The following is a 25,059-nucleotide window of genomic DNA, read 5'->3' on the forward strand; positions in this document are numbered from 1 at the left end:
GTTAGTTCCCAGGATTCTTATACAAACATGCTGCTCGTCTACAAGCTACACATTAGTCAGAATCAGCACTTACAGAAACAAGGTCAAAAAGGATGGTGGGGTGGGTTCCATTTCCCACCGTTACAACTGTCCACTGTTACAGCATGCGGCCAGGCACATTCAATGCTCTGCGACAAGGCATGAAAACAGGACTCTAACACGTGGGGCCCCACTTGATGTGATTATTCATCAGCAGTACGCTAATTCCATTTCGGTTGGCATGGAAGGTACAGAAGAATGGGAACATAAGTGATGACATAGCACACTGATCAAATTTACAGAAGACATGAAATTGGGAGGCAGAATTATTCAGTCACATCGCTGACATCCAACATGTCAACAAGCTAAGAGGCCTGACTTAGCATAATAGAATTTAATAGACAAGCACATTGGGCACTAAACACAAATTGTAATACGTGTAGATTGAGAAGGTGTGTTTTGCAACAGTTGTGAAAAAGACACTACTGCTTGAGAATTTTAGCAAATTGTAATATAGGAGTCAACAAGGTAGTATTAAGCCATAAAAGCTCCCAGGATTTACTTGGGGAAATACAGTAATTAGAACAAAGCCAGGAGAAAAAAAAGAACAAAGCAATCAAATATCTTTTACTGTGTGTTATTTGGGTAAAACGCTGAATCAGATTCTTGGGATCAGACTTTCAGAGGGATGATGGCAAAGTAAACCAGCTTCCAAAGGCTTTCAGAAAGGACGAGGAAAGCTGTGGCGTTTGCTAGGTACCCGGGCAAACTGAAGCACCCTCCTGTGGCATCAGGGCTAGCTGTGTCCCAGAAGACTCCAGGGAGCAAACTGCAGATTTTTGAGGCCTACTGTATGGGGGGCACTTTTCAAGAGGTGGATATTATCCAGTGGCAGATTTCCAGGTCCATGGAAGGTAAAATTGGGGGTAAAGGAGCAAATCCCACTTCGAACAGCTCTCCTGCCTCCTTTGAAGAGATCTCAACATACTGCTTGCACATTATGATGACATGGGAAGAGAGTTTAAAATGTTGATGCTTAAACTCTAGCCCTAGAGATTCTAATTTATTGGTGTGGTGTGGTGCCTCTGTTAAAAAAAAAAAACATTTTATCAAAGCTCCCCTGATGATTTGATGTTTCTTGGGCTGAAGAATCACCAAGGCTAGATGACTACTTGTTGAGCAGTTAAATAAATAAAAACAAATGCCTTTTCTAAAGTCTCTTCCAAATTTGAAACAATAAATAGAAATGAACATATGAGTTACATACTACAGCTAAACGTTTTCAGAATTAATCATCTCCAATATTTGAATTATTGCATGTAAATCCCTTAGCACAGTAACTGGCATCAAGTAACTCTCAAATATAAGCTATTTTTATTGCACCCTTTCTATAACTGTTCTGAGAAGGCATTACTCCTCTCCCTTACATATGAGAAAACTGAGGCTTTGAGGTTAGTTTTCCAAGGCATCTAGTAGTAAATTGCAAAATAAGGATTTAAACCAGAATTCAAAGCTAGTTCTAAATTCTCAAGCCCCTTCTGGTCTCTTCCACATGCCACCTCTAAAACATCTGGAAGTTTATGCAAATCAGTGGTTTACCTGAGTAAACATCACAAAAAAATTAACAAAACCACTTCCTCTTGATCTGTTTGTAAGGAATCTCTTCAAATGCAATTTCTGAGTTAGAAGCCGAGCAGTAGGCATCCACGTTTTTCCCTAATGTGGCCGAAGGGAAACTCCCCTGCAGGTCTGGCGAATCTCTGAGGGCAGGGGGCATGGATGGAGGTGGCTCTCCAGAGGCCAAAGCGCTTTGAAGTAAACGGAAAAAAAGCCCTGCTCTCAGGTGAAACATCTCCAGTTCTAAGGAATGGGTAAACATCTGTCATTCCTGTACTGTCTGGCGCTGGTCGGTTAATTACATGCTAACTGGGAGAGGCAAAGTCAGCCCTGAGGTGACGGCCTGGTGATGATCTGACACCTCTTGGGAGCCATGCTGGAACAGTGGCTGCTTTTAAGAGAACTGCAGAAAACTTCTTCAAGAAATCTGTGACGACTAAGGTTGCAGAACTCAGACGGCTAAATGCTCTCCCTCTCCTTTTCCCCCCACCCACCCACACAGGCCTAGGAGATAAGATAAATGGAATTTCTTCTTGTGAGCTGCAGGCATTAAATGCTCTGTTCCTGGCCCTTTACCTTTGATAATTAAAATCCATTCAGTTTTCAGGGTTCAGTGGTTTCAATTTAGTGTTCGTTGTTAGTACAGTTACAGCAAGAAGTACTTCTAAATAGGCGATTTTCTGCCTTCTCTCAGAGCAGAGTAAAACCGAATGTGGGAGAAAAGGAGGAGTTAACTATTTTGAAAAATTTGAGTGGAGTAGGCAATATAGCCTTTCCGCCTCTCCTCCCCGCAAAAAGGTTCTCCAAGTTTTCCTCGATTTCTTTCTCCGGGCTCTATGGAAGCTTCAGCTCCTCCCCGTGGGCCTCCAAAACTATCTTTCGTTTGGGAGTGATTCCTGAGTCCAGCCAGAAACGTAGGGGTCATTAGAAACGATTAAGAGCAAGTCAGAGCCAGAGGCCTGGCAAGGCAGGGGTGCCTGGAATCCTGGCCAGAGTGGAGGGGAAGGCCGGGCGTAGCTCCCGAGCCGCGAGGCCTGGGAGGGGCAGAGGGAGGGGGAAGCGGGGCAGGCCGGAGGTCGGGGTCCCGCAGGGGGAGGGGGTCCCCGTTTCCCCCTCCCCATCCTCGCCTCCGAGGGCTCTGGTGACGTTGCGGTTTCCTCCTCCCTCCGGCTGAGCCTCTAGCCCGCCGCGTCCCGCCCTCCTCCGGATTAGCCCACACCCCACCCGCCCGCGCCCCACGGGCTCCAAGTAGCGCCACCCGAGGCTGCAGCGGCGCATCCCGCGGCGCGGCGCCCACCGGCACCGATGGCGCGGCAGGCGAGCTGAGGACTTGGCTCCGAGGGCGCCGGGCGCCCTGGAGTTGACGGCGCCGGGAAGGGGCTCTGGAGCCTGGGCCGAGGCTGGTGGGGCGACGCCCCGAGAGGGCGAAGTCGCGGCGGGGAGCGGTGAGCAGAGGGGCGCGCGAGGGGGCGGACAGGGGCAAGCGGCGGGCGCTGCACTGGGTTCCCCGCGGCACAACTTTCTTTCAAGAGTCTTAGCCGGGTAGCGGGAGGGAGGCGGAGAGCCACGTCTCCAGCGGGGCGCCGGGCGCCGTGGGCTGCGTGCCCGGGCCGGACTCGGCGGGGTGCCTGGAGGGTGCGCTAGGCGTGAAGTCCGAGCGGTGCGGTGGCAGGACTTGGGGACAGCCCTTCGTCCCTTTCCACCCCTTGAGCGCTCGGTGCAGAGCCCGGCGCACCGTAAGAACCCAGAGATCGCTTTTGGTGCGCTGAGTCTATCTTAGCCACGATTTTTCGGACGGCCTGCTGGGCTCTGGCAATACTCTGCTCGTGGTTGGCGGACGCTTGACTCACAGGCTGGGAAGCTCTGTAAGCGATGCCACATGGGCTCAGGATCTGTCGCTGCTGGAATCGGAGCCAAGTCTGTGACCTGAGAGCTTGCTCATTTTCATTGCTCACTTGATCGAGGTAGCAGCCTCTGCTCAGGCCTGCTGGCATGAAAGGTTGAAACCGAATCCGTTGTTTAGAGGAAGGGAGTGTACTTCATTTACCTGAAATTCCTCAGTCAGGCGATGACACATAGTTTCTAGGGGTCTTCGTGTAGTAAAATTATTAAAAATTATTTTTGTTATAGAAAGTCATGGTTTAGTTAATGTAACAAATTTGAGGATGGACGTTCTCACTTAGAAATAGTTTAAAAATAGGGTTTTTCAAAGTATTTTTCACATTATAGGATTTAATCATCTAGTAATTACCTATTACTCACTGTTTTTGACTTCTCAGTGTGGTAACCTGTGAAAAATACGATGTACATTAGTTTGTAGAGTATTCAAACAGTACTGCTAAAATCGAATCACAGAAATGTTTGTAATATGCAAGGAAGTAATAAAATGCAGGATTATCAATCTGAGTATTTGACTATTCGTGCCAATTTTCTTTTGAAGTCACCAAACAGGTATAAGTCCTTTTATGAAGTGTTGTAGGTAAAAATGTGTCCTAGTAAAATGGAGAAAGGATTGCATGTGATACCTCCGTTGTTTAGTGACCCATCTGTGTGGGTTCAGCAAAAAGTACGAGACAGTGTGGTCCATTTAGAGGTGTGGGAGGGAATGCGCTAGCTCTCCTGGAGTTGCTAACGAAGACGGGAGAAAACTTAAGTAAACGTTTGAGAGTTTAAGAGCTTGGGAAGCATCCTTTTCCATTGATTGGTATATGTCAGATCAGTGTCATCATTTTAGTTAATTAAATAAAAACAGTGGCTTGCAAAGTACATTTTTACATTCAGGTTAAAATATATTGATAATGCAGTCGCCAAATAAAAGGGAACTCTCTAAAAAATAGAAAATCTTGGACAGAGAGAGATTTGCAGCAAAACACACTGTATGTAGTAGGCCTTTGCTACTGAGGAAATGATTGGGACTTTCCAGGTCCTGCTGGATAGACACTGTTTAAAGTTCCTCCCTGAGGGTAGGGGCCTGGCTATGAGACACAGCCGCTAACAAGGCAGCTAGGTCTGGACCTTCTTAGTGGCCGACTTGTGTGTGCATCTACTTTTGTACTTATGAAACTAGTCCACAGTTTAGTTTCTACAGACACAGATTTTTGGTGAGGTTTCCGGTCTTTCCAGTTTGATACCCGGCGGTGCTGCTGGAGAGGACCTGGTGGGTATCCACGAGGTGAGGCCCTCAACTTCACAGCTGTTCCCTGCCTTTCCCAATGCCTCGTCATAAAGATTTTGTAGTCTCTGAGAGTGTTTTACAATCATAGGTGAAAATGCATTCTTCAGTTCAATAATGAAATATTTATACGTTTCTCAATGTTATTTGTGGTAGATTATTTTGCTGTTGATTTCTACTGCCTCAGACCACAGTGCGTTGCATGAAAGCCATTCTATGATTCCCTTTTAGTATTATGATTTCAACCAATGGTTGGAGAGGGATAAAGGAAGATAAAATATTTAAATTTGGGTTTTGATGTATCAGTAATCTTTGTTTCCAAAAGGAGTAAAGAAATTAGTAAGGAAAGACTAACATTTTTATGGTTGCAGTAGTACTTACCCACTGGCATGTTTGAGTTCTAAGTACTTATAGTAAATACTCTTACTCTTTTTCACCACTCCAATAAAAAGAGAAATATTGTTATTAGCCTGTGATGTGTGTGTGGCAGGCCTTTGAGGAGATCTGGCCTGTGGTGGAGCTAACATCATCATCGTACTGGATGTTGCAATTCTATTTACTGGGAGGGGCTGGATCTTTTCTCTTCTGAGAGAAGGGGGAAGGCACCTGATGAGATTCAGTGACCAGCGACCTTCTGAAAGTGTCTAAGCAGAGGGCAGGACAGTTCTTATTATTAATGCCTCCAGGTTTTCTCATTACATTACTTTCCCCTATAGGGATCTGTGGAATAAAACTCTTTGGGGGGTCACCAAATTGCCAGCAAATGTTTGGATGACACAATACAATTCTCTAAATCTAGAATCAGTGCCCAAAATGGGAATTTTGAAAGTGTGTAAACCCAGAGTACCAAAAAGAGAAGTTATTTTCCCAAGAAATTCATATGGTGAATTAGTGGCAGAAGGGGAAGTAGAGATTAAAATTGCAGAATCCTGGCGCACTGATCCATTTGCTGATAGCAATGATTACAAATGGATGAATTCTAAAAAGTCTTACTAACTCCAACGTGCAATTCTAGTGGGAAATTCCCTTTTAAAAATTAAACTTTTCATTAAGTGGATACTATGTAATTGAATGATTGTTTTTTTAAGAAAAATCTTTTTATGTATGTTAATAAATGTAGTCCCAAGTTCTGACCCATCTAAATTTAGTGTTTTACAACTTCTAGTTATGTTTAGAACAGTAGTTTTGTTGGCTAATGGTGGAGAAGTGCTGCAGAAAAGAATCAAACTGGAAAGAGAAATGCAAAGTTTTGTAGTTTGGTTCAGAAGGGGCCATGAGGGTGAACGAACTCTTCCTTACAAATTCGTATGTGTTTGCACAACTGAGGGAAAGGAGAAGTCCCCATAGATCCTACAGCTACAGGAATGCTTGCATTTTAAAATTGCCTAGTACTTTCTAATTTTTTTCAAATCTAGTATTTTCATATTTTAGCCCAGTGGAAATGGAGAGTGATGTACAGCAGATGACTTCTCTTTTTAGGAGGAAATGAAAATACTGTGAAAATAAGCAATCTGTTTGTAGTCTTGCATGCAGTTAGTGGCTATTTTAAAAGTGAGATTAAACTAAATTGCATGTTTAATTATACTTTTCTCCTTCATGACTCCAAACTTATTTTATTAAAGACTCTTGAATTTTATTTTCCCACAGATCCAATTTATTGTGCCTTTTAATACTCACTACTGTCCGTGAACTGTCAGCTTCCTAGAATAGTTCTGTGCTTCTCAGGCTTCTGTAAACGGTCCACTGCCCCCTCCTCTTCCTCTCTGCTGTATCTCTTCTCAGGCCTTACAAGGATTCAATTGTGGGGCCTCTGTTAGTTTCTGTTGGGCTCTTTATTTCTGCAGGGCCCTTGGCTTATCACTCTGTTCTCATTACCTGCCTCAGGTCTTTGGGTGCTTTACCAAGTATGTTGCTTACTACTGACTATGCAGGCAAGCTCCAGCCTGTTGAGGGTGTAGCAGGTCCTCTTCCAAACGCCCAGAAGAGTATAAACCTGCAGGAGGCAGAGTATTCAGAGACATGGTTGGAGATCAAAAAGAAGAAAAGGGATTTGGAAAGAGGAGAGAAAACTGCTGAGGGCATGTGTTTATTTCTTGAATGCAGTAGTTAGTTCAGTCCTAAATTCACAATAACATTGTAAATTGCAGTGTGCTTAAAGATTACCACTGGATTTCTATTTGTTTCAACTGTCTTGGGATATCCTATAAACATGAGTTTGGTTCATGTTATCACTAAATGTTAGTAAACAATTCCCAAAAGCACAGAATTTGCCTTGTCAGTATTATTTAGAAGCTATAAACCTACTGATAATAAGCATGACTTATTTTGGCATTGCATATTTGGGAGTAGTTATAACTATTAGGTAAGCATAACCCTGTTTTTAAAAATATAGCAAAAGACATATGCAGCTAAGTCTCAGGTACACATACATGACACATTCATTGTTGATTGTTGGTTGTGTCCACCTGCTTTTCCTAGACATGGTCAGAGTGAATCTGCAACTGTGTCTGCATGCCAAAATATTCTTTTGGTATTATTTATAGAATTAATAATGCCTGTTTCCTCCCCAGTTAATGTGGAAAATAGGAGGACAATCATAGCAAAATTCCTTGTGTGTGTTTAAATGAATGTACAGGCTCTTTTAGTAGAGGTTGAGTAGGTTCACAGTCAGTTGGAAAAGCTGCCATTTAAATCTGAAATATTTGTTGCACACACAGGCCATAGAGACGTAAATGTGTATCTGTTGATTAAATCAAGACTTTTGTGTTAAACTTAGCTACTAAGCAACAGATATTTAATACATGCAGATGTGATACCACAACAAAGTTGAATCAGCATTTCATAACTCTTAAAAGAGGTTTGTAAAGGAAATCGCCTCACTAAGCTTGTGGGTCTATAATATTTTTATTGATGAAGTAGGCAGGCAATATACTGACTTTACTGTTGCAACCTAATGGCGATTGCAAGAAAAATGAGAATAATTGTTAGCTTCCTCGAGTGGAAGGTAACAACATTAGGGTGCTTATATAAATTTTGGTCTCAAATGTAATCTGCAGATTATGTTGTGAATCTAGTAGAGGTAGTTCATTTCAAGAAATAATGGGCTGCAGATTGACACTTTGATTTAGAGTAGTCCTTTAGACTGCAGGGTTGCAAGAGTTACTGCATTTCTGAGGTTTGCTTACATCCAGAAAGTTGTGTCAGTGACAAGAAACTCAAGAACTGCGTGATAAAATCACCAAGCAGTTCAGACGGGTGCCATGCCCAGGTGCCCTCACCACGACACGCAGAGTGGCGCGGCAGTGAAGACCAGGATGGTGGACTGCCGGGCAGGGTTGCTACCTTCTTTACAGCTCTGATCAAAAATGTCTTCAAACTGAGCTGTTTTTGTTGTTTGACTGTATCTGAGGACAGACTGTAAGTAGTGGGTTTCTAGAATTTCACACGTTCTGGTAAAGAACTGTTCCTGGGGCCTTTGCAGTTCCAAGATGTCGTTCCAGGAGGTACAAGTGGGGCTGGGCTTGCCAGCCCTGAGGGTCATCAGGCCTGGGCCAGCTGGGTTTGGGTTTGGGTTTGGGTTTGCAGTGTTTACACTTCTCCCATGGGGTGGGGGTTTGGGGTGGGGGTTTGGGGTGGGGGTGTTGGCCTGGCAGGAAAGAGAAAGTAGCCTGAAAGGAGATGTACAGCAGCTGTTTTCCATCTTCCCCGAAGGAAAAGGAGAGGAAATAGAGTGACAGCTAGCATCAAGAGGGGTTTATGCTAAACATGGGGAAGTTTTTCTGGAATTTTTAACCTTCAAAATAGATTTCTGATGGAGGCCTTTGAGGTGTTCTCTGTTTAGAAAGGTTTAAGAAAGGTTGTCTTGAGGGGATAGTAGCATTTGTCTCCTGGGGATTTAACTTCATGACTCCTGCTCAGCTGGAGTAGAAAATCATAGAAATTAAAGAGTAATTACAGTTGACCCTTGAACAACACAGGTTTGAATTGTGTGGGTCCACTTATGTGCAGGTTTTTTTCTATAAATACATACAGCACTGTAAATGTAGTATCCTTATGATTTTTTTAAATAAGATTTTTCCTCTAGCTTACTTTGTATTGTAAGAATACAGTATATAATTCATACACAAAATATGTGTTAATCAAATGTTTATGTTATCAGTGAGGCCTCCCAGTCCACAGTTGGCTACCAGTCATAGAGTTTTCGGGGCATCAAGAGCAATATGCAGATTTTCGGCTGAGCTGGGGGTGGTGTCCACTGTGCAAGGACCAGCTGTATCATGAATATAGAAGACATGGTCCGTTTTAGTGTCTGAAGTACAAGTTGCCTTTACTAGTTCTACTTAGCATTTTTATTGGTTATTACAGAGTGTTGGCTAACCGGTTAAACATTGAGCATACATTAAATTCCTTTACCTTTCCATTTAGGTGCACATTATAATAGATGAAAATCCTCTGTGCTTCTTCTGTTTTTACTTCAAACAGGTCGCTTTTCTTCATTTTTCTTTTGATTCCCGAAAATCTTGAAAAGGGGTTTTAGCATCAGACTGGGGTGTTCCATTTGGGCTTTCAGTGACAACTTTCACGTTTCTCTGCTGCATGTTTCGCAGTAGAACTAGACGGGCACCCGTGACCACACAGGTATCTCAGGCAGTCATCGCTCATTGGGCAGACTGGACAGGTTGCGCGCGTCACAAAGGGTCTTCTCTCGTGTACCAGATTTGTTGTAGCGGTATTGATGGTTAAAACTAATAATGATATTTATAGAAACAATGTGAACTTTGTTTCATTTTTATTTAGGAAGATAGAATCTCCAGTAGATCGATTCTGTGGTTTCAGGCCAGTGGTTCAATTTTTTCTCAATATTAAAATTAGGCAATACTGAAGATGCAATTATCCTAAAAGCGGGTTCATTTTCATGAGTGAAAGGTATTTGAAAATGCATTCTCAGCCAGTATTGGATCCATGGACTTGGGGGATGCCAAAAAATTAAGCCCAGCCAAGTCAGTGTCTTAGGCAGTTGGAATTAGTGTTTCGACTTAGTTTTATTGCCCCTAGTTGTAAAGCAGTTTTGAAATGCTTTTCACAATTACCTTTCTCAAAGACAACTGATTCTTGGGAGTACTAAAAAAGCTGCAGCGTTATCTTAGGTGAGAGTGTTTTTTGCTGGCCCCTTGAGTTGTGAGGTTAATTTCTTCTTTTCTTTTCTATTATTTATTGTAAAAATCGACAAGTTAGACTGTATCACACAGGTGGCAAACGCAAGGCCCCAGGGCCAAATCTGACCCTCCATCTTGTTTTTATCCAGCCCTCCACCTTGTTTCCACCTGGCGGCAGCACCAAGCTCCTTGCCCCTAGTTAAGGAGTAGTTACATTTATACAGTCCTAAAGTTACATTTGGCCCTTTGAAGGCAACTGTGAGGCTGATGCTGCCCCCGGGGAAAATGACTTTGACACACCTGCCCTATTGGTACTAATGAAAGCCCAGGATAATTGGAGAGTGAAATAAGAATCCATCTGTTGCTTTTGTGTAGTAGTTCAGCTTATCCCTTCCTAAACACTGGTGTGAAATTTTAAGATCCCCCTTTTTTCCTAAGGAAACTAATATTGTTCAGATTGGTTATCCATGCGCTATGATAGGGTTCTAAGATTTTCACTGTTAAATTAAAAAAATTAAACTTATTGATTTATAGAGAGAAAGGAATGGGTGGGTAGGGGAGAGAGAAAGAGCGAGCGAGAGAAACATTAATTTGTTGTTTGACATATTAATGCATTCATTGGCTGATTCCTGTATGTGCCCTGGCTGGAGCTTGATCCTGCAACCCTGGCGCATCAGGATGGTGTTTTAACCAACTGAGCCACCTGACCAGGGCACATTAAAAGTTTTAGACTTTTGTGATTTGCATATATTCTGTATAAAAGTCAAATTAATAAATGGTCTTTGAGTATCTGCTGTGGGAACTTGGGAACTTTTAAAATTCAATTTCACCTCTCCTCTTTACATTTCATGTTGCAAGTTTTGGGTTAAGTTGGACCACTTCCAATGCATCTTTCTTGAGGAAGAAATGTGTGGGGGTATTTATTCTACTAAATTGCCATAAAATGATAAATCCTGTGCCTAAACAAGTTGAATTGAGCTAGCAGCATTAGGCAGTTACATAACAGATGCTTCTTTGTGTGCTCATGCCTTTTTTCTTGTTGGTGGAGCCACTGAAGTTGGGTTCAGTGATTGCAAGTTTTAGAAAAGATAAATCTGTGTTACTTGGCAACGAATACTTTGATATATGACTGTTTCCAATGTACTTTTGAACCTGGAGAGTCAGATGAAAGAATGTTATACTTTAGCAATAGAAATACTGAAAGAATTTAGTCATTCAGCAAGTATTTGCCTGGTTGTGTTTGAGGGGATAGCTGGGTGGAGGTCAAGAGGGGAGGCATACAAAATAAATATGACATAGTTCCCAGCCTCGGGGAGCTATAAAATTTGGTTGGAGAAATAACTGAGCATGGGTCTTTGTGAGAACAATTAAATGCATGTAGTAGAATCACAGGCGGGAAGAGATCTGTAAAGGTTGCATGGGCAGAGAATACTCAAGTAGGAGGGGAGAATGGACTGGGTCTCAGAGGATTTCATGCCAAAAACGGAGGGGAAAAAAAACACTGTAAGGAGGGCAAATGCACAGGAAGAGGAGCAGCAAAATGGGGTGGCTGCTGGGTCGAGAACTTCCTAGAAAAATTATGGAAAGTCACGAAATATTTTCTTTCTTCCTTCCCTTGCTCAGTGAAGTCCTCACCATTGAGAAGCAAAGGGAAGAATTCAATTCTCCCTTCATCTTATGGACTTTCAGATAATGATATGTCACCCAAATTTATAGAGAGGGCTGAAATTATAGTGTCCCTGATCTTATCGTAAAGCCCTGTCTCCAATACCAAACGGACAGAAGTCACAGATATTGCTATGCTGGAAAGAAGAAAGGCAAAAAAAGTAGATCCTTTCAGGAGACAGGGAGCATACCAACATCCCAAGGCCTGCTGTGACCTGTCCATTGCTGTGGCTGTTCTGAGAATAATTCAGATGTAAGACAAACAGGAGACAGAAGAGCTAAGGACAGCCCATTTGGACACACACAGGAAGAGTGTCACGTGAAGATAAAGGTAGATAGTGGAGTGAAGCGTCAACAAACACTATAGTACATCATACCTCCAAATGATTTGTCTTCATACCCAAAGATTTCTGCTTCTATTTGTGTAATTAAATTTATACAGCTATATAATTATATGTGTAGTTATTTCTGAGTTTTTGAAGGTTTATATCTTGACACATTAGTTAATCTATTAACTAATAAATCTGTGGGTTTATTCATTGTCCCACACTCTTCTAAGGTGTTAGGAATATAACAGAAAGCTATTGCCCTCCTGAAGTTTACAGTCTTGATGGGAGAGCCAGACACATAAAAATGAGTAAATTATATAATAGATTAGAAGATTATAAGTACAATGAAGAAAAATAAAAACCCAGGAGGGAGATAGGGAACGGTGGTAGTTGTGTACTGTAAGGGTGTGATTTGAATAAGATGGTCATGGGCAGTCTCACTGAGGAAGTGTCATTGGAGCAAATACTTAAAGGGGGTGAGGGAGCAAGCCCCATGGGTCCCTGGGGGGACAGGCACACAGGCCCTGAAGAGGGAGGGCTCCTCACGTGTACAAGAATAGCGACAAGACCACATGGCGAGAACTAGGAAAGCCAGGGTAGAGTTGTAGAATGGGAGGGCACAGGGAGGTAACAGGGCCAGACCACGTAGAGCCTTGAGAGGTATTGTCAGCACTGTGGTTTTTACTCTGAATGAGATGGGGACCCGTCACAGGGTTTTAAACAGAGCAGTGACATCATATGAATTATGCTTGGACAGGATGGCTCTGGTCCCAATTTGAGAAGGACCAGTGGGAGGTGAGGGTGAAGGCGGAGAGGCTAATTTGGAGGCTTTTGCAGCAATTCAGGCAAGATGTGGTGTGGCTTAGGCCATTATGGGGGGTGGCACCATTGGCTGGATTCTGAGTGCGTTTTGAGGGTGGAGTCAACAGAAATTTGCTGATGGTTTGGATATGGATACAGGGGAAGGGAAGGAAAGGAGGGGCAATTTGGGCCTGAGTTGCTGGCAGGATTTGTTGCCGTTAACTGAAATGAGGAAGTCTAAGAAGGCAGTGCTTGCTGCGTCTTTGGGTTCAGCACTTGTGTGTCATTGTTTTACAAACCAAATCTGTGGTGTTCTGGGATTCGATTATGATTCATAAGAGAACGTTCGGAAAGTACTCAGATTTTGATGCCAACAAACTATGATTTGTGAAACAAAAATGACAAAAAGTACAACAAAAATGTTTGAGTATGTGGAAGGCAGCAAAAAAAGGAAATTTATCATTGGTGAGTATTTGAAGATTGAAAAATGGAAGAATACTTGAATATAAGGAATAAAAAAGAGCTTTATGTATAGTGCTAAAAGTACCACTCCATATGTATCCATCCAATAAATAAAATTTTATTTTAAATTAAATATACTGGAAATGTAGGTTTAATGCCAGCAAATTACTTTCCCATGAGATTTTTTAAAGCCTTTTGCCTACCATCTATGTATTTCATTTTTAGACAATCTCTAAATCTTTTAAGCGATTTGTAAGTCCAGTATTTTCTTCTATGTTGTACTTTGTTCCAATAGTAACATCCTTGGACAGAATCCTTTTTCTGGGTTTAAGTAAGAAAACAATAGCAAAAGTTGAGTAAAGAGAAGGATTTGGTGAAAAGTATCACAATATTTTTTATTCTAGTAGGAAAGAGTATTATAGCAAGACTCATAATTCTAACAGGAATTTAGATGATTGGACTAAAACCAAAGGTTGGTGTTCCCAAGACCACTTTTGGGCTCAGTGAGTCACTGGAAGGACTCACGTAAAGCTGCTAGAATCGGGGTTTAATACAGCCAAAGGGTGTGCAGATGACAATCAGCAAAGGGGAAAGGTGCCTGGGCCAAACAGTCCAGGAGAAACCAAGCACAGGCCTCCAGGTGTCCTACCTAGTGGAATTGCACTTCCAGCAGCAAAATGCGACAACCCGTGCAAAGTGTTGCCAGCCAGGGAGCTCACCCCAGCCTTGGTGTCCAGGGCTTTTATTGGGGTTCCATCGCGTAGGCAGACTCTAGCCTCCCAGAGCAAAACGAGCAGTTTGTCATAAATCACACTTAGTGTAAACTCTGATCACACTGGTACCACGTGGCTCAAGGCCTCAGGCACACAAAAAACTTGTATCAGAATATTACAAGGGATCCCAGTTCGTCAACCCTGGGTAAGACAAGGGCCAGTACTGAAGACAGGCCTTTCTTTCTTCTTCTTCTTCTTCTTCTTCTTTTTGGAAAGGTCTTAGAAAGGTGTGGCACTTGAGCACTAGGCCTGCTGAGTTAGCCCTTTTCTGCCTAGCGTGGTACATCCTTGAACATGGTACTAGTGCTTCATAGAGCCATTATTATTAGGAATCAACTTACAGGACCTGATCCTGGAGGAGATGAAATAAGGACACACCCCAAATATGCACAGCGTTAGGTAACTTTGCATAGTGTTTGCATAGTGTTAGTGAACCGGAGTAGATCACATACAAGAGGTTAAACGTATTTTGTGGTACCTTGCTTAATAATCTGTAATTGATGTCATGACTCATGCCAAAGAACTTTGCAGGTACCTGTCTAGAAGAGCAGAGGAATGTGTGATATTGATTGGAATCAGGAAGGAGGTGGAAAAGAGGAAATGCAGCCTGAAAGTCGATGTTCAGGTGGAGGAATTAGCTCGTGGGACTATGGAGTCTGAGATGTCCTGGCGTGAGCTCCAGTCGAAAGGCAGGAGAAAACTGGTGTCCCCTCTCAGCGAGGAGGGGACAGTAAGGGTGAGGGAGAGCAGAAGAGTGTTTTTCTGTGTAAGTGTGTGTGTATGTGTTGTATATACATACATACACACACATATATTAGTATGTCAGTAAGCTTTATCTCTCTATATATTTTGTTTGATGAAGAGATAGTGTTGTATTTGAAGACTTCTTTTCTCCTTCGATGTCTTCAGGTACTTGGAATATATACCTCGAAAGTTGAGTGCAGTTGAGCAAGAAGAAGGAAAACCTCATTTTCCTTCTTTATAGGAAGGAAATACTTTATATTTGTCAAAATATTTGCTATTTTTAGTGTCTCGGGAGTCCCCGAGGTTATGAATACACAGTACACTTTCTCTAGTTTTTGTGAGCCCCTCCTCCTGGCATATGGCACGCTCCCTCTGGACTAGAACGACCTTGGTGTTCTCCCTGGTAGACGGTGATGCTTCTGCAAGCCTTTCTTGAACACTTTGTAAATCCTTGGCACCCTTTTAAATTGCTTGGAGTGTAGCAGCTAATTTGAGGTCACAGAGACCCTGTGGGAAAGGTACTATTATTTTATCCGTTTTACAGAGGAGAAAACAGGCATGGCTGAGGATGTGGTGGTACAGGGATTCGAACCCTGAAAGTCTGGCTCCAGCCTATGCCCTCCACCACTAACCATGTTCTGAGGGGAATGATGGTTAACTAGTATTTAGAAGAAACACCAGAAAGTGGTAAGTGTTTTGTAGGTGTTATCTCGTTTAATCTCCCAACCAGTCTGGGAGAGGAAGACCATTTTTATCCTCACTTTAAATGACTAGGTTTAGATGGTTAGCTCATCTGAAGCCATGCAGTGGTGAAAAAAGCCACTCTGCCGCCTGTGGCGCTCCTCTTAGCTACTGGCTACTGGCCGGGCTGCGCTCGTGAGTCTACTGCAGGGNTGGTATTTAGAAGAAACACCGGAAAGTGGTAAGTGTTTTGTAGGTGTTATCTCGTTTAATCTCCCAACCAGTCTGGGAGAGGAAGACCATTTTTATCCTCACTTTAAATGACTAGGTTTAGATGGTTAGCTCGTCTGAAGCCATGCAGTGGTGAAAAAAGCCACTCTGCCGCCTGTGGCGCTCCTCTTAGCTACTGGCTACTGGCCGGGCTGCGCTCGTGAGTCTACTGCAGGGAGAGCATTTTGGCTTTAGTTTTCATGAGCATTTCATGGGTTGGTTTAATGTTATTTGAAACTGTGTGTCCTTATATTTAACTGTTGGCTTCATTATCTCTATTCATCTTCTTTTCTCTGCTTTATTTTTTTAGCCCATAGTGCCAGAAAAGAGTGTTTTCATGCAAGCTATAGGTGGTTTCTCAGACCCTTCCAGAAAACCTTTGGTTACTTACTGTTAAAAAAATTTTGAAAACAAAGATTGTTCATTTTCTTTTGAAGTCAGGCACAGTAATTTAAATAAATTGCTTTGGACTAAGGGAGAAATTCCTATTTAACTTTAATGGCAGACAGAGTAATACAAATACTGCAGTTAAAAAAAAGAACCTCAGAAACACCAGTTTCTTAGATTTTTTTTAATCCTATTGTATTTAGGGCAGAACATAGTTTTTCCTGTTTACTTTATCCCCTCATGCCTAGCACATTTCCAGGATTTAACAGCTGCTCGGGACATAGCTGGATTAATTAATATATATAAAAAATTCTTAACCCCAACATGGATAAGGAATTGATATTCCAATTCTGATAAACAGTGCATTGGAAAATTTAACACATATGCATAAAATTACTTTGTAAAAGATTCAGAATACCAAAAGTAAATACACTTAGTTATACTCAACATTATTTTGAAAATAATATCAGAACTAAAAATTAAGGTATTGCATTCCAACACCATCATTGAGAAAATCAATCAAAAGTGTAATGAAGAAGTACCAATCTGATGTCCAGTTGTTAGACTGCTAGATAAACTCGAATTTACTTACAGCATACCTTAGAAAGTCTAACCATTTCATTTTCTCATTTAGCCTTTTTGAAGCAAAATGAAGTCCTCCAGTAGTTGCATCAGTGGATTCACAGACTCCCCACTCTGCTTTCTCTTTGCTCCACGAAAATGATGCAGATTTAACTTCCTTTCTACATTTTATGAGACAGCCATTCTCTCCAAAGCTGGATCTTAATGATTCTTAATTTTGTAATAATGTGCACCAGGCAAAAACTCTACTACTAAATTAATGCCTGCAGCTAGATAGCCACTAAATTACTCTTTCAAGTAGTCTCTGGTGAATGGGAGATGAAACCTTCCGACTTGACACCGGAAAATATGTATAGCCACTTTAAACATAATTTAGATTAATTACCGTTTTCATAAAAGGAAGTTCTACAACCATCATCGTTGATGTAGGAAAGAAGTGAGCTTCAGATGTGTTATGAGAAAATGTGGCATGCACAGAAACTTTCCTGGGGACAACGCAGAAATGATCTTTGACTGCACAGAGCTGCGCTTAACTTGCAAGCCTAACCTGAAGTTTCTCCAGTGTTGAGCGTGGAGGTTGTGAACACCATTATTATACACAGTGCGGTTTTGCTATGTGGGTTCAGGATTATAATTACTCCCTCAGTAGTTTGTGTAAATTCTTGGGGGTTCCATGTGGTATAATTTCATATTGTGGATTTTTGTTTGGAAATGACTTTTTAGGGAGATATATTTTATTTCACCCTTAAATAAGGAAACAATAAGCCCTCAGTAAAAGGAACTTTCATTTTGATTAAGAGCCCTTGGTTTTTAAATTTTTCTCTTTTGGCTGAGTCTGCAGACTTTACACATCAGGGAGTATAATTTTAGGGAATGATTGTATAGTACCCAAACCATATGTTTTCTTAGGATTTGACATTTTAAAGAATAATGTTAGATTTATTTCACTACAAAAATTTACCAAGAACACATAAGGTTTACTTTGCTATTTCAGAAAAAATATTTTTCAAAAAATTATTCTAAATATACATTTAATAAAATTGAAATAGAAAAGTAAGGAGAACTTTAAAAATATGTGCATTCCATAAATTAAAATATGTGGAAACAGCGAGGGTAGTATGTGTGAGACCATGGTGAGATGTTTCTCAATTACAGGGTTTCTCTGAGAGTTAAATCCTACACTAGATCAGAGAAGGAAACGCGCAGGTCCGTTAGGATATGTTGGTGCTCTCAGGCCATCAGGGTTTGCCTAAAACCAGAGCAGAGGTCTACAGAGGGAGGAAACTTGGGTTTCAGTGGAAGCAGGAATAAGGAAGTGTCGCAGATGCTAACTAATGCAGTGTCCACACATTTTTTAGGGAAAAGGGTATGATGTCAGGAGCATCCAGTTATCTGGTCTGCTGGATTGTTTTAGGCCTTTATTGTGTCTCCTGCCCTTGTGTGGGAGGTATTTGACTCTCCTAATCATGTAACGAACTACTAGGCCCCTCTGTTGGGTTGGGCGAACTGGAACGGCTACTCTTGGGTGAGCGTGAGTCTGTTGCGGGGGTAGGGGTGGCAGGAACTGTGGGGGATGTTCATTTTGATCTTCTTTCCTAGGTGCCATGACAATTCAATTTAAAAATTTTTGTTTTTAATGACATCCCAGATGCTGGCAATTCGGCCCCCTTTCAAGTGCAGTTATGGTGGTGATCTTGACTGGTTGAGTCGCCCCAAGCCTAAGGCCCCTCCCGCTGCTTGTGTTCTGACTCTCTGTTCATCAGGCAATTATCTAATAATTTTACTTCTTGTGTAGTTTTTTGATGAAGCCAGAAATATTTTCCAATCTGCTTGATCATTGTATTCCTTATAAATGAATGCAGACATTCTGGTTTTATTTATGTTGGGGAAGAAGAGTTTTAGTTTTATTAATGTTGGAGAGCATTTCCTGAGCTAATCAGCGGAAATATTGGTGACGTTGAGCCTGAGCCGAGACCTGACCCAGGACTGAGGTTAGCACAGCAGTTCTGGCAAAGGCAGCAGGTGTCCCAAGAGAACTCAGGTACCCCTTTCATAATATAAATTCGTTACTAGGAAACAGATCCCCAGCCAGAGACAGCAGTATTTCCCAGTCCCTATTGTATCACTTGACCTTTCTTTTGAAAGGATACAGTAAGAAGTGTCACCTTCTGTACATCAAGAATTGCTGGCCTTGGGAAGCAATCAAACTCAGATAATAGTTTATTTCGTTGTTGTTCTTTTCTTTGGGAGCAAAATCCCCAACAAATACTTGGAAATTTTCAAGGGTTGAATGCTGTCTTTCCTAGTGAATGTTGAAATTACTGTGAATGATGTGTTGAAGAGTCAGGGGCATTGTGTTCGAGCTTCAGCTAGCTACCTCTTAACACGTGCCATGACCTTGCCCTAGTCGTTTCACGTCTCCGGTTCTCATTCTTTTGCTTATAATATCCCATTTCTTTCAAACGAAATACTTTATGGGTAGGATAATATAATCCTACATGTCTAAAACTTCTTCCCCTTTTGAAAAATTACAAATATTTGTTGAGTTCCAACTTCATATCAGGTTCTGCATTACATAGTATTTCATCTCCCCAGGAGGTTGGGGCCATTTTACAAATGAGAGAATGGGGGCTTTGGGACCAAAAGTCACTTCATCAGGACAAGCAGACAGCGCAGCTGCAATTCCAAACCCATGTCTGCCTAGCACGATGCACATTATGTTAGTCATAATGCCGTTCTCCTTAGACTTGGCACATCTTACAGAATGGTTTTTAATCCATCCTAATTTGGGATATGTTTTACTTTCTACAGGTTGATTTCTCTCTTCCATTCTTGTACATTCAATGTTTTAACATTTTACAATTATTTTTTAATCCTTTTTATATTTTGTAAGGCCAGAGGAACTGCAAGAACATTTGCCCTACCATGTGTTTCATTTTTAAACAATCTCAGACCACTTGGGAATGCACTTCATTTTGGAAACTTGCTGGACTAATCGAGTTTTCAGTTCTTTTCACTTTCATACTCTTCTGTGCTTTCCTTGTGGAAGGATGGCAGAAATGTTGTTGAATTATTAAAAATTTGGCTATGGGAAAGAACCTTGGCTTAGGATTTAGGAAATTCAGGTTCTAGTTCTGCCTCTGAAGTTTGCTCTAAGACTCTGTTAGAGTAACAGCATACAGTAACTCTCCATATTGTTTTGCGGCATTAACTTATTGTAAGTAAAAGATCAAATATGTGAAAAAACATTTCACAAGAAATTCCTCTGTGTGTCAGAAATCAAAGTAGATGCAGCGGGCAGTTGGAACCAGAGCTAAAGCAAAATAATTTCAGGCATATTTTTGTTGTACAAGGACCTGTCTAAGATAATTAGAATTTGGAAATCTCGTTAAATACTTTTCATATCCTTTGGCTTGGCCTAAGCAAAATGTCAACCTAGGATTACTGCAGGTATATGTGGGGTATACACGCAGAGAGGTGGTCAAATTGCTATCCGAATTGTCTTGTGGTGACAGGTTAATTCTTAAAGGACTATATTGTAGTCATTAGTTGGTTATAAATTTGAGAATGTTTTGCTCTCTGAGCTGTGTAAAGGGAGACGAAAGAATGGGAAAGAAAACTGGGTTAGGAAAACCAGTGTATTATAGTGGAAGAGAAAAGACTTTTAGGGGAAATGAGGCCGAACACAGTCTCTCGGAAACGTCCTGAAAACTGACTTATGGGTGAGCTGTGTTATTAGAGTCAGCTGCAGAGGGTCGCCTGTGATGTTGCCATGTTGAAAATGCCGTGCTTTTGAGCTGGGCCAAGTGCAACTAAAGACTTAAGTGAGTTGGCTCTGCTGGGTCTGCAACACCATTAACAAAGTGGAAAATGGCTTGAGAGATCATCCGCAGACATCTGGAAGTAAAGAATGATTTGTCCAAGGTCTGTGTGTGTGTGTGTTTTGTGGTGGGGGAGTTGTCCATTCTGGTAAACTCATTAGCCTTTAACGGCCACGATTTCACTCAGCATTCTCAGCGTCTCCCAAAGTTTAGTCATTCAGGCACCAGCTTCAACAAATTTTGCCTTAGCCATTTACTTTAAAAAAAAAAACACCCAAAACTTTAAAACTTAAATGTACTGAAACAGGAACTTTCTGTATCTGTTGAAATGTCAGGTTTGCTGTGCTAGTTATAGTTTTTCCTAATGGTTATTGAAATAAGTATGTAGTTTAACACCTGTCCATCTGAGGTTCACCTAAAACTATGTTGAGAAAAGTTCCTTTCGTCTAATTTTAGCTCTTCTCTTTACAGAGTGAGTGCGCAGAATGCCAAGGTAGAGGTTAAAGGGGAAACCCAAGTGCTGAAAATAGGGGCTTTGGGTGGGATTTTCTAGATGGACTTAAGATGGTAGGTGGGAATTAGGTTTCCTTGTATGTTATCAGCCTAAAGTAAGTTTGGGTTAGACTTTAGTTAAGTTTAATTCCTTCCTTCCTTCTTTCCTTCCTTCTTTCCTTCCTTCCTTCCTTCCTTCCTTCCTTCCTTCCTTCCTTCCTTCCTTCCTTCCTTCCTTCCTTTCTTCCTTCCTTCTGTTTAGGCTACAGGACTTTCTAGGCCTTCTAGGTGTTTCCCTCCATTAGTTTCCTAGCGGATGTGTTTTTCTGAAAAATTCAAAACTTGCATTGGCTTCAAATAAGAGGGAGTAAGGCTTCTCTTTGCTCACTTTTAGTGATGATATCTGCTCTGCTAGCTCCTAAGCCCAGGAGTCACTTCAGTTCAGTTCNTGTATGTTACCAGCCTAAAGTAAGTTTGGGTTAGACTTTAGTTAAGTTTAATTCCTTCCTTCCTTCCTTCCTTCCTTCCTTCCTTCCTTCCTTCCTTCCTTCCTTCCTTCTGTTTAGGCTACAGGACTTTCTAGGCCTTCTAGGTGTTTCCCTCCATTAGTTTCCTAGCGGATGTGTTTTTCTGAAAAATTCAAAACTTGCATTGGCTTCAAATAAGAGGGAGTAAGGTTTCTCTTTGCTCACTTTTAGTGATGATATCTGCTCTGCTAGCTCCTAAGCCCAGGAGTCACTTCAGTTCAGTTCAGCCAGAGTTTATGAGCCGCCTTTTCTGTGTCAGGCACAGTGCTTGATTCCCTATGATGCGAAGAGAAAGCTGTGGTCCTGCCTTCTGTGAGGCACAGCATATAAACAGCCAAAACAACCCAAGGTAATCCAGCCTGCAGGGAAGATGAATCCTTTGGGTAGATGGACAGAGGAGTAGCTGGGAGAGTGCTGGGGGCTGGGCTTGTGGAGTGTGATATAAGGGAGGCAACACACCATTTGTGCCACCGTGAAGGCTGTGGCTTTTTCTCCCTGGGCAGTCTTTGCCGATCGTTCTGCAGAATTTCTGTGGGTTCTGCACTGGCCCACATGGTGTTCCAACAGGAATTAATGTTTTATATGTGCAGTAACGCACAGCCTTGCTGCCCTGACACCCTCACATGAATTTCAAGTAATAACTAGGGAACCTTCAATAACAGTTGGCATATTGAGATGGCACCATTCCCAAAACAACATCTTAATGAGGTTCTGTGCTTCGGGGGCAGCTCTTCCTGTTTAAATACACTCGGGCACGTCCTACCGAACGGGGAGCAGTGTGGCAGAAGTGGCTGGGCTCATGGTGTGAGTCCGAAATCGTGAGGGATTCTGTGGAGCAGCGCTGACTTCCTCAGTGACTCTGTACCTGGGTGGGAGGAGGTTCTGCATGAGGAAAGAGAAAACTAATAAAACAAATCAGCCTTAAGCATCTTGAGGGAATGTTTGTCCAGGATCTGAAACAGAGAATTTCTAGTCTCCATATAGCTTCTTATTCGTAACTCAAGCTACCCCCCACCAACCTAGAATGGGAGCTGTGCATCCCAAAACCAGGCCCCGGCCAGGCAGCTTGGTTGGTTTGATTCTAACCATTAGACCCTCTAACCACTAGAGGGTTGTCCTGATGTGCCAGATTTGATCCCCAGGAATTCACCAAGGAATGAATAAATAAGTGAAACAACAAATCAGTGTTGCATTCTCTCTCTCTCTCTCTCTCTCAAAATCAATTTTTAAAAAAGTAATGGAGAGATCTTTACTTCTATGCATGTAGGGATCAATTAAAGGAGAAACTTCCAACCCATCTGCACTCTGGGCACCTAAAACCCCCACAGTGTTAATTTTATTGATGGTTGCATTCAGTCTTAAGCTTCGGGAATTTAATACGTACAGGCTTTACAAAAATTGTTAGCATCATTATTGTCTAAAAAGAGCAAGAAATAAAGCTGGGGTGGGGGCGGGCAGTGGGGACTGAGCATTATTACTTCAGATCCAGCCACATCTTGTGTTGCCAGACACCACACCCGTTCTCAGACACAGCCACGAAGGATTATTTCTCTTGGCCGGGTCTCTGACCTTCAAGGATCCAGCCAGCTGCCTTGAAGCTTTGGGTGCTAGACATAATATAGGCAGAGTCCAAGAGTTATTTCTGTTTTATATATTTTATTTAGCATGGCTATATTGATCTTTCTTTATTTACCCCCAGTTCTACTCTTGAAGTAAATCTAAAATGCTTGGCAAAACCACTGCCATTAACTTCTCACACTGTGTGTACATTCTGCAGCACTTTGAGAAATGTAAAGAATACTAGAATTTATGGCAGTCTCCACAAGGGAGGCCTCAGTGCCTTTCTCTTGGAGATTTTGCAAGCTGGGAACCTGGATTGATCTCTAATGTGTGCTAAATGCTTAGTTTTTTTTTTTTTTTTCTGAATGTGATGAGGCAGTTTTTCCTTGGAAAAATAGTTTGTGTTCAGCTGAGGGTGTTGATTTTTCTCCATCAGTTGCTCCCTTTAATAATTGAAAACTACTGTTCATTATTTACATAAAAGCTATCTTTTTCTGGTCTGCTTTCTATAACCTTTCCCCTCTGAAGAATTTTAAGAATTCCTTGACTTTCCTCTAGGGGATTTTATGCGTGCTTTATCCCAGATGTGAGACACAGACGACTAGGCTGAGGGTTTCTTTCTTTCTCTTTTTTTCTAATGATCCTACGTTTGAAAGTTTGAAAGACGTTCGTTTAACCTGTGGGCAAAGCTGCCACCGAAGAAAGGACTTTAAAGAAAGTTAAGTAGTAAGAAAATATGTGAGCTTGGTTTAAATGTCTGACTTACTGAATGACACCAAAATCCCATAGGCACAATGAAAAAGTAGACAGTAGTTTCAAATAGTAAGGGGGAAATGCACACGTGTTATTTTAGCCTTTTAATTCTGGGATTTTATTTCCTGACTGAAGGCATGTCAGTTTCTAGTCCCAGCAAGCCCGCGTCTGGTCCTTCCCTGCCTGCTTGCTGATGGCAGCCTAGGGAATGCTCGGGCCTGGCGGATGTTTACCCTGGTTTTGTCTTCTCTGTCCCCACCTTCTGCTGACACAAAGAGGATATTAAGCCTTACTCATAATATTTTGTCTGCTTACATTCTTATAGACATATTGATCCTAATCCCCAGTTCAAAATATAGAATGTTAGGAGCAGGGAGCGATTAGAGTGAAGGAGGCTATGTTAAGAAAGATAGGATTTTCTGGGCTTTTTTCCTAATGTCCACTTAGATTCCCAGACCACATTTCACCACCAGCTTTTGGTCATTGTGGTTTTCATATCAGTGGCTAAAAAAGAACCATAAAACCTAAACATTTTGTGTGCTAACTATGAGAAGAATGCCTACTTACGCAAGTATTGAATTGGCCAGAAAGTTCATTTGGTTTTTTTTCTGTAAGATGGTTCTAGTAGTGCTTAGGTGTCTTTAACTTCATTAGAAACAATTTTGTTAGATTGTATTGTGTCCGCTGTCATATCAGCGTGCATTAAAATATAAAACTGATCAAAATTGGTGAATCTTTTGTGAAGCCATTTTAATATTGAAGATGGAAGAAAATATGCAACATTTTCAGCATATTCTGCGTTATTATTTCAACAAAGGTAAAAACACACAACTGAAACCAAAGGGAAGATTTGAGCAGTGTATAAAGAAGGTGCTGTGACTGATTGAATGTGTCAAAAGTGGTTTGCGAAGTTTCATGCTAGAGATTTCTCGCTGGACAGTGGGTGCTCCATGGTTGGGTAGACCAGTTGAAGTTGATAGCGATCAAATTGAGGCATTAATTAAAAACAATCAAAATGTTATATCATGTGGGGAAGATAGCCGACTCAAACTATTCAAATCAATAAAGTTATTGATGAAAATGAAACATGTCTTTTATTTTATGGAAAAAACCACATGGACTTTTTGGCCAACCTAACATCATTCTGTTTCCCCAAGTCCAAAATTCTGTTCTCCACAGTGAATATGTGCCTGGTCTATCATGCCTAATTAGTTAATTTTAAATGATTAAGTTTCAGTGACTTTCTACT

At 41.6% G+C, this 25,059-nt stretch overlaps 1 protein-coding gene across 4 annotated transcripts in view; it reads left to right on the top strand.

Moving 5' to 3' along the window:
• The first annotated feature begins 2,530 nt into the window (after positions 1–2,530).
• DSE (dermatan sulfate epimerase) overlaps positions 2,531–25,059 on the top strand; it is a 63,583-nt gene continuing 41,054 nt past the window's right edge. Inside the window, exon 1 of one of the 4 annotated variants that reach the window (XM_037065092.1) lies at positions 2,531–2,549. The gene's annotated coding sequence lies outside the window, so the exon portion shown is untranslated. Of the gene's footprint in view, positions 2,550–2,889; positions 3,081–18,091; positions 18,189–21,763; positions 21,847–25,059 lie in introns of those variants that run through there. The other 3 variants (XM_037065091.1, XM_037065089.1, XM_037065090.1) reach the window with 3 other exon arrangements.

The sequence above is a fragment of the Sturnira hondurensis genome, unplaced genomic scaffold (genome assembly GCF_014824575.4).
Source record: "Sturnira hondurensis isolate 20B ecotype Veracruz unplaced genomic scaffold, ASM1482457v3 Scaffold0015596, whole genome shotgun sequence".
Lineage (NCBI taxonomy): Eukaryota > Metazoa > Chordata > Mammalia > Chiroptera > Phyllostomidae > Sturnira > Sturnira hondurensis.